The 9,118-nt window shown below is 43.3% G+C and overlaps 1 long non-coding RNA gene across 1 annotated transcript; it reads right to left on the bottom strand.

The window, feature by feature from the left end:
- Nucleotides 1-238: 238 nt before the first annotated feature.
- On the bottom strand, nt 239-7,263 carry LOC131826860 (uncharacterized). Its single transcript, XR_009351783.1, has 2 exons — nt 5,008-7,263; nt 239-1,292 (listed from the first exon to the last, which is right to left on the bottom strand). It is a non-coding gene; the product is annotated as an uncharacterized LOC131826860 (long non-coding RNA).
- Nucleotides 7,264-9,118: the final 1,855 nt, after the last annotated feature.

Genomic DNA, 9,118 nt, shown 5'->3' on the forward strand with positions numbered 1-9,118 from the left:
GTCAGGGAAGTCTCCCTCATTTGAGGAAAGACTTGGAGGAAATTAAGGAACGAGCAGTTGTGCTGTTTGGAGAAGAGCATCCCACACAAAGCAAACAGTAAGCCCAAGGTGGGAGCACATCTGGTGTGTTTAAAGAATGACACAGCGACCAATAATGCTGGGCAAAAAATGAGCAAGACGACAAGTGGTAGTGAAAGAGCCTGGAGCCGCACCCAAGAATCAAACAGCACGCCTCCACTAGATGCAAACTGCAAGAGGTTTATTGGTTACACAGGCGCCTGCGGATGCATCAGCCTTTGTGGTCTGAGCGCGCCGGGCTAAGTTGGGGAGCAGATTATATAGGAAGGGTTGGGGTAGCGGGAAGCAAGCTTACAGAAGCAGATGCATGGTTACAGGGATCTGATTGGTTAATTAGTCAGGCGTTGGGTTTAAGGCAAGGACACAGCCGTTTGTTCTGGTGGGCCTTGCCTCAGCACTCTGGAAATTCCCAGGTACACTCTATTCCTCATTTGTCTTTTCTTTTGACAGACCGGGTGATCACAGACAATAGACATCCTGGTATGTGTTTCCATCTGGCTATGGGGACAATCAAGCCTTCAGCAAGGGGAGAGGGGGTGCTGTGGGGACTTCAGGTTATTTAAACAAGCCTTTAGCAAGGGGAGAGGGGTCTTTCATTCCCCCCTTTTTCTTTATCATGGATAGAATCCTATATACATTCGCTTTGTTTATCAAGTAAGTCAGTTTGAGAGCCGGTTTGTTTAAGTAGTTGATATTGCTGTGTCAGTACCATTGTCTGGATTACTGACAAGCGATCTTTTACAAACTGTACGAGTTTATTTAAGATACAAGGGCCGATTGAAAATTGGGCTATTGATAAAGTAACTTCTTTGTTGTAATCTCAAGGACATTTGCAAACCAAGGGAGGCTCCTATCTTGCAGGATTGTGATCTTAGCAAGTCAACTATTTATCATTTTATGGCAGTCAGGGGTGCCTGAGGAATGCTACACATATGGAGGGGAGCGGGTGAAGGGGGGATGCAAGGCGCCAGCTTTTAAAGACCCTTAAATTTTTAAGGTGGTTGAAGGTGGAAGGTCTCATCTTCTATAACTTCTTCGTGCTGAATAGGGGCGTAGAGCTGTCCCTACCTACTGGGGTTAATATTGATCAGGGTAGGAATGTATAAGGGAGTTTCAAAAGGTGGAGGCAGCTGAATCCAGCGCTGACAGTGAAGAGGTGTTCTTGTGCGCGACAAGGATCGTCTGTAGTGGTGTAGTCATTGTAGCAATGGAGTCTCGACACCAAGTAGAGAAACATGGAACAAAGCAACATATTAAGGTTAATAAGGCAATAAGAATGAGAAGCCCAAAAAGGAGATTCGGTCATAGTCCTCCTTCAAACCAGGAACTTAACCATTTACTGAGAGAGAGAGGAGGATCTTGTAGGCCTTAATTTGGGTATTCATATCCTTTATTAGTCCTGTGACATTTTTGTGATAGTCTGGGCTATACACACAACATTCTGTCTTGATAATTGCACATGTGCTACCTTGGGCTGCTGTCAGGACATCTAAGGCCATCCTATTTTGTAGGACTGCCTTGCATATCTGTGACACTTTGGTATTAAGCTGGGAGATGCTATTTAGTGAATCATTGAGTGCCTTTGTAGTATATTTATTAAGGGCTTCTTCATGCCACATGATATCCCCTAGTCCCGCAGATGGAACAAAAATGGATGCTAAGTGATCATACCATTTAAAAACAGATCGTGTCCATCTTTGTCTCAAGTAGGGGAGATTAGCTGGAGTTGTAATGGTTTTAGTAATGCGCCCATGATTCCAGGAAAATCCCCTTTTCTTCCAAATAGCTCCATGGGCATGTGGTACCAGGAAGGCATATTTGGAGTCAGTATACATGTTAATTCTTAGGCTTTGGCAATTGCAAAGTGCTAGTGAGCACTATGGCACACCTAGCTTTTCTTCTTCTTTCTATGAAAACCATTTTCATCAGAAAACCAACTGTCATTTGTAATTTTAACAGGGGCATCTTAAACCTGGCCATATAGAATAAGCTAGATTAATAATCTCTGAACATTTTTGCTCTATAGAGAAAGATGTACAGTGGTCAGGTTCAGCCATACAGGTAACTAGGTTTAAAGTTTGACAAATTTTAAGTTTTATTTCTGGCATCTCTGTTAGTGTAGCCCAGTATTTAATAAGTTGGCCTCCATCATCCATTGGTGGCCTTTGGCTACTAAGACAAATCTGGACCTGATGTGACATTATTACAGTTAGGGACTGTCCCATAGTGAGCTTTGAGGCTCTTTTATGAGGGCTGTTTTAGGTTTTGCTAAAGCATCTGTTTGCAATTGCACCTCAATGGAGGTGGCCTCTAGATAAATATGACTAAGGGATGAAACCAATAAGAAGACCTTTGAGTCATCCAACCTTAACAATATCCTAATTACAGAGGATCATTGTCAAGTGGGAGAAGGGTGCGGTATGCTGGCTTTTAGGCAATTTCATTATTCCAGTTGTTTAATCATGTGCCGTGGGGTCTGCTAATATCCCCACAAAATAATAAGATTGACTAAAGAAGCTATTGTACAAGTTCCCTGAAGTTTACCTCAAATTGTTTAGCTTAGGTAAACAAACATTTAAAGACAATCAAATCTAGAATTTAACATCCATAAAGGTGTGTTACTAAAATAGAATTTTTCTCTCTAAAATAACCCTCATTTACAGAGATAGCCAAATCAGGACTAATTCACTTGTGAAACAAGTTTAGTTTTGACAAACTTGGCCCATTATTTACATAAGCTCAGCAAGAACAATAAGTGTGATCAATAGATCTTTTAGCATCTGCTTTGCTGGAACTTTTAATAAGGAATCTCTAGGTTGAACTTTTAGTAGCCTCTCTGGGCCAGAAGCCAAGCCCTGTACTGGCCATCAGGCATGCCTGCAATACCTGTCGATTTGGGCGAATTTCTCATTGGGGAATTCCTCTTCTGAGACCGCACCTACCAAGGAGTGACATTCTTTACTCACCTGGTGAGGCTGCTGGGAACTCTGTAAGCAAGGTATCAGGCCAACAGTCCCAAGGGGCTTTATGGCTCTAGGTTTTATAAAGTCAACCTTAGTTCCTTTAAACTGTCTGGTTATATCCGAGTCTTTTTAAATATGACATTCCAGCCAAAGCCTTGGTAAAATAAACCGTGTTTCCAACTCTTTCCTGTTACAAGGAGAACAGATTCTTATTGGACTTATGCAAATGACTGACTGTCATGGAAGAATGCTTACTTACTGAGACCTTTTGGTTTCAGAGGGTTCAGATAGAGAGAAAAGCTTGAATGCTTTGAGCTCTTTTATAAATGAGCACTTTTACATCTCTATAAGTTACAGATAACTAGGAGGAAGTATCCCTAGTCTGGAAGAGCAAACATCAGAGAGAACCAGCAATGTTTAAAGTAAGACAAAACATTAAGAGATATAACATTATAATTTTTTAGTTCATTTAGTCCCGTGTTACCAAATCTAGTGAATGCAGCTTTAGTCAGTTTTGGAAATTTTTACCCATTTCAGTTGTAGGATTTTCAAGTATATCAAATATCTGTATTTGTCCTGAAAGTCCTTTATAGGAATCTCCTTGAAAATAAAGCTCATTTTATAAGAGAATTAAAACAATTATAAATGACAAAAACTCAGAATGGATATGGTTAAAGCTAAAGAGACACGGGAGATTACAATTTAGCTGCAAGGAAATCAGGTTATTTTTGTGATACATAACATTTCCATAATTACAGTATCAAGTGATGATCTCTCAAAACATTAAAACTTTAGGAAGTGCGTAGAATCTCTAGAATAGTTATAGTATTTTCCCAAATGTAATCCAAGGTTTATCATCGGTTCAGTAGTATTTCATGAGCAACTTCATATATTAAGGAAAAGCCTGAGTTAAAGAGATTTTACAATTTAAATCTTGTCAACATTTGCTAAGATCTCAGAAAGTTTTGAAGCACATGCCTAAATATAATTAGGGATGTTAAACACCTGATAAAACAAAACATAGAAACTGGTTTTTCTGGGCAGGCAAAGAGGAAATCACTTACATTCCCGTAACAGGAGATCAATTAATCTAAGAAAACTTTGTCCTTTGAACAGAGAATTTTAGTCTTGTACTAATGTAATGTACTTTTAAAACCCATTTATTTAGTCTATTTTAGTCCGTTCTGACCATAGCTAAAATTCCTTTTCTGAAGATTTCCCTTTATAAATCTTTTATAACTTTCCTTTGCATTCAGGTCTTGTCCTAAGCCATTTCTTTCTAAGCAACCATCTCATTTAGGATAAAATTACCTTCCCTTACCTTCAACAAAATGTATTCCCATTCCTTAATTTTTTTTTTACTTATCATCTACTTTCCTACAGAGTTTCCCTTATTTCCATCAGTCTTAGTTACACTAAGCAGAGTTTGATACTCTTAGAAACACCTTAATCTCTAGTGAAGACTAAGTATTAACCAATTGTGAACTGTTACAACAGAATTCTTCAGGTGGCAAATTTATGAATCAGTTAAGTGGCAAACAAGTTTACCAACAGATTTAAATACTCTTAGTTTCTTTGCAGTAAGAAGTCAAAAGCACAAACCTATATCCAGTAATTAATGACCTAGCATTTTATCCTGCTTGGTTAAGACCTAGATGTTTATAATTCAATTTTATTTGTCATCCAAGCAAAACTTTAAAGCTTTCAGATTATCAAAGACGTTGAAAGCGACTTCAGCAATTACCCATTAGAACTTTGAGACAGACAACCACCAGTTTAGTTATTTCTTTGCTAACAAATTTTAATAAATAACATGAGCTTATTTGACCTTCAGTAAACTTCGAAGTTTCACATTTACTGCTGATAACTTAAAAGACGGGTCTTATTTTAATTAAACCAACAAACTTAACTTAGTTCCTACACTGATTTACGTTCCATCTGGACCCACTCCACTTTGAATGTTTACCTGAGACATGGTTGGGAAGATCTGGAGTGAGGGGGTGTTAGGTCCAGGGGGTGCTCTTCTTGCTCCTTGACAGTGAAGAGAGAAGGAGCTGTGGTGCATGATCTAGAGGCCAGTCATGCAGGCTGCACACACGTTGGTATAGAAATAGGAGAAGAGGGAAACAGAAGAAACAAAGTGCTGCCAGGAGGCAGAGAAAGGATTCCCAGTTTTGGAGCTCCTAAGCCCCAACAGAGGAGCAGATGCCATGCTTTTTCATTAGCCAGGGGGGAGGGGTTAGGCAGTCCAAGTCAGGCCAGAGAACACAGGGAAACCTCCCCGAAACAAAGAGTTTCAGCAGCTGCTTGGGAATATTCCCTATAGTCTCTGTCCCGAGTCAGACCAACCCCAGTTGGCTTCAGTTATAGCCATCAACATAGGAAGTGAGTGAGGGAGAAGCTCCCACATCTATTAGGAGAAACAGAGAGAAATAAAGCCAGAGTCCCCTTTGCTAGGGATGGCCCAGCAACCTGGGTTTATCCAATATGTCAGGAGGAAATTTACTAGCTGACTCATTGAATCTGGTTTTAGTTCTTAATACCTATCTTTTATATTTCCTTCCGATATGTATGATGTTGCAGACAAGGGGAGTGGGACCTTTCAGGTGCTGTCCTGCTCGCGTCCCTCGTGGGAACTTAGGAGCGTCTTAGCTAAGGTCTATCCATATAAACCCCAGACCAGGCTACTCCATGGAGTAGATGACCGTTATGCCGTATGACGCTCCGCGAGACTCAGGGTGCAGCCCACTCAGACTCCATAGCCAAAGGCGGTGGAGCCACATAAACATTCATACAGTCAGGCATTCCTCAGATTCAAACGGATCAGACATTTTTCCCTAAACAGAATGTTACCTTCATAACTGAAACAAAGAACATATAGACACTTAGGACGTCGACAGGACAGCCTGGACACAAGAGACAAAAATAGAAATTGCTGTGCGGGTTCGGTTCAGAAATCGAGACTACAGGTTATGGTCAGGAGGAACGCGAGATCCTCTCTGACCGACAGGTGGCCCAAGATAATGGCCCTCTTTGGAAACCCCAAGGCATCTCCTAGAGTAAACTGAAACCCCCGAGGCGTCCCTCGGTTACAGCAGGGGAGAAGTCTGAGTTCGTCAACTCCTTCTCAGCCTGCCCAAAAATACGGAGCAACAACGTTGTTGTACGGAACAGAAAAACAGACAAACAGAGAGACAGAGACACGAATGACAGAGACACGGATACTGGCCAGCTTACCTCCTGGTGGGGACCGGCTAGAGTCTTGGGTGGGACTTCAAGAGATCTCGATGGGACCTCCAAATGAAAGACCCTGGTGCCGCACCCAAGAATCAAAAGGCACGCCTCCACTGGATGCAAACTGCAAGAGGTTTATTGGTTACACAGGCGCCTGCGGATGCATCAGCCTTTGTGGGCTGAGCGCGCCGGGCTAAGTTGGGGAGCAGATTATATAGGGCAGGGTTGGGGTAGCGGGAAGCAAGCTTACAGAAGCAGATGCATGGTTACAGGGATCTGATTGGTTAATTAGTCAGGCGTTGGGTTTAAGGCAAGGACACAGCCGTTTGTTCTGGCGGGCCTTGCCTCAGCACTCTGGAAAGTCCCAGGTACACTCTATTCCTCATTTGTCTTTTCTTTTGACAGACCGGGTGATCACAGACACTAGACATCCTGGTATGTGTTTCCATCTGGCTATGGGGACAATCAAGCCTTCAGCAAGGGGAGAGGGGGTGCTGTGGGGACATCAGGTTACTTAAACAAGCCTTTAGCAAGGGGAGAGGGGTCTTTAAGTAGGAGGTAGGTAAGGAAGGTAGTGGGGTCAGATCACATAAAGTATTCAAGGCCATTGTAAAGATTTGCCTTTAACTTTGTGCCAGATGAGAAGAGCTTGGATGGTTTTGAAGAGGCTTGACTTGATTTAGATTAGAAAAGGATCGGGGCGCCTGGGTGGCTCAGTGGGTTAAGCCTCTGCCTTCAGCTCAGGTCATGGTCTCGGGGTCCTGGCATCGAGCCCCGCATTGGGCTCTCTGCTCATCCCTTTCCCACTGCCTGCCTCTCTGCCTACATGGATCTCTCTCTCGCTCTGTCAAATAAATAAATAAAATCTTAAAGAGAAAAGAAAAGAATCACTCAGGCTGCTGTGTGCAGAACGGACTTGTGGGGTTGTGGGGTGGGGATGCTACTTGCATTAATGTAGACTGACATTTCTATACTGCTGGCATTTGGGGCCACATTAATTTTTGCTATGGGGAGCTGTCCTGTGCACTGACCACTAGATCGCAGGAGCGCCCTTTCCCAATCCCAAGTTGTGACAACGAAAAGTGTGTCCAGACTCTTTCAAAATCCCCTGGGGGGGAGCAGGTACACAAAACTCTCCTGGTTGAGGACCACCGATTTGGGTGAGAAGGGGTATTGGCCCAGACCAGAGCAGTAGATGCAGGTGTGGGGAGAAGGGGGGAGATTCTGGGTGTATATTGAAGACAAAACATGCAGGATTTGTAAATATACTGAGTGTGGAGTGTGCAGAAGAGACAAGAGTTGGGATGATTTTACAATTTTGGGGGCCCGAGGCCCTGGAACAGTGATGTTACCACTTGCTAAGATGGGAAAGACGACAGGAGAAGCAAGTTTGATGGGCAACAGGTGTTTGTTTCTGGAGATGGTGGCTGAATCCACAGGGGATGCCCAACCAGCAGCTGAACACACGAGTCTGGCATTCATGGGTGAGGTCCAGGCTGGAGGCACAAAGATGAGCACCGTTAGGACATAGGGTTCAAGCTCTGAGAAGAAGTGGGCTTACCTACGCAGTGAGTATGGACAGAGGTGTGTTTGGCAACATGATAAGGCAGCTTCATGATATCTGTCCCCTGGTATTTGTCCTGTGAGTATGGAAGGGAGTGTGTATGGGACTTAGGACTTGCTTTTAACCAGTAGAATTTGGCAAGGTAAGAAGATGTCACTATTATGATCTCATTATATTAAATCAGACTGTTTTACTGATTGGAGTGAGAGGCTGTCCTGGACTTGAAGAAGCAAAGAGCCAAGTTCAGAATCACCTGTGGAGAGAGTTATATGGCAGGAGACCGCAAGCAGACTCTGGGGGCTGAGGATGGTTTCCAGTTAACAGCCTGGAGAATTTCCCTGGCCCACCCCAGCATGGGCTGCCCCCCAAATCACACAGCTACAAGGAAATGAGTTCTTCCAACAACCCAAGTGAGTTTGGAAGCAGAGCCTTCCCTAGTGGAACCTGCAGGTGAGAACACAGCTTGGTGGGTGCCTTCTCTCCTCCTTTGAGTGAGACCCAGAGCCGAGGACCCTGGTTAAGCTGTGTCTGGCCTCCTGACAGCTAGAGATGGTAGGATAGTAAACTGAGCTGTTTAAAGTTACTAAACTTGTTATTATTTGTTATGAAGTAACTATTAAAAACAAAACAAGAGGCCCAAAATGGAGTTGCTTATGCTAAGCCCCATGTCCCCCAAACCAGACTTAATTATGATTTCAGCTGTCCCAGAAATGGAATCAGAGCCCAGGCAAGCAGACACCACCTGATCCCCACTCCCTCGGACCCCTGCCATCCCCAGAAGCCAAGTCACCTGGCCATAACCAACCTGCCTTGTTTGCCTGACGTGACTTCCTTGCTCCTCCTCTCTCCCGCCTATAAAAGTCTTTCATTTTGTACTGCTCCCCAGAGCTCCTTTCAGTCTGCAAGCAGGATGCTGCCCATTTCGTGAATCATTGAATAAAGCCAATAGGTTCTTTAAAATGTATTCAGCTGAATTTTTTTTTTTAACACAACAGAAAACTCAAGCAGAAGGTCCGAGTCCCAGAGCACAGGACTGATGTCTAAAGGTCAGGAAGCTCAAGAAAACCCAGGCAGGAAAGTAGCCATCATCAGTGACCAGTGTGGAAGAGGAAGGGAGAGCCAACATCACGATGAAAAAGATAGAATATTTCCAGAGAAGTGGAGGGAGTTCTATGTCTATAGGACTGACAGGTTGAGTCATTTGGATCTGAAAGTTAATCATTGGATTTGGCAACTTGGCGGTGATTAGCGATCTTGTAAAATATCTGTGTAGGTGTAG

The sequence above is a fragment of the Mustela lutreola genome, chromosome 3, assembly GCF_030435805.1.
Source record: "Mustela lutreola isolate mMusLut2 chromosome 3, mMusLut2.pri, whole genome shotgun sequence".
NCBI lineage: Eukaryota > Metazoa > Chordata > Mammalia > Carnivora > Mustelidae > Mustela > Mustela lutreola.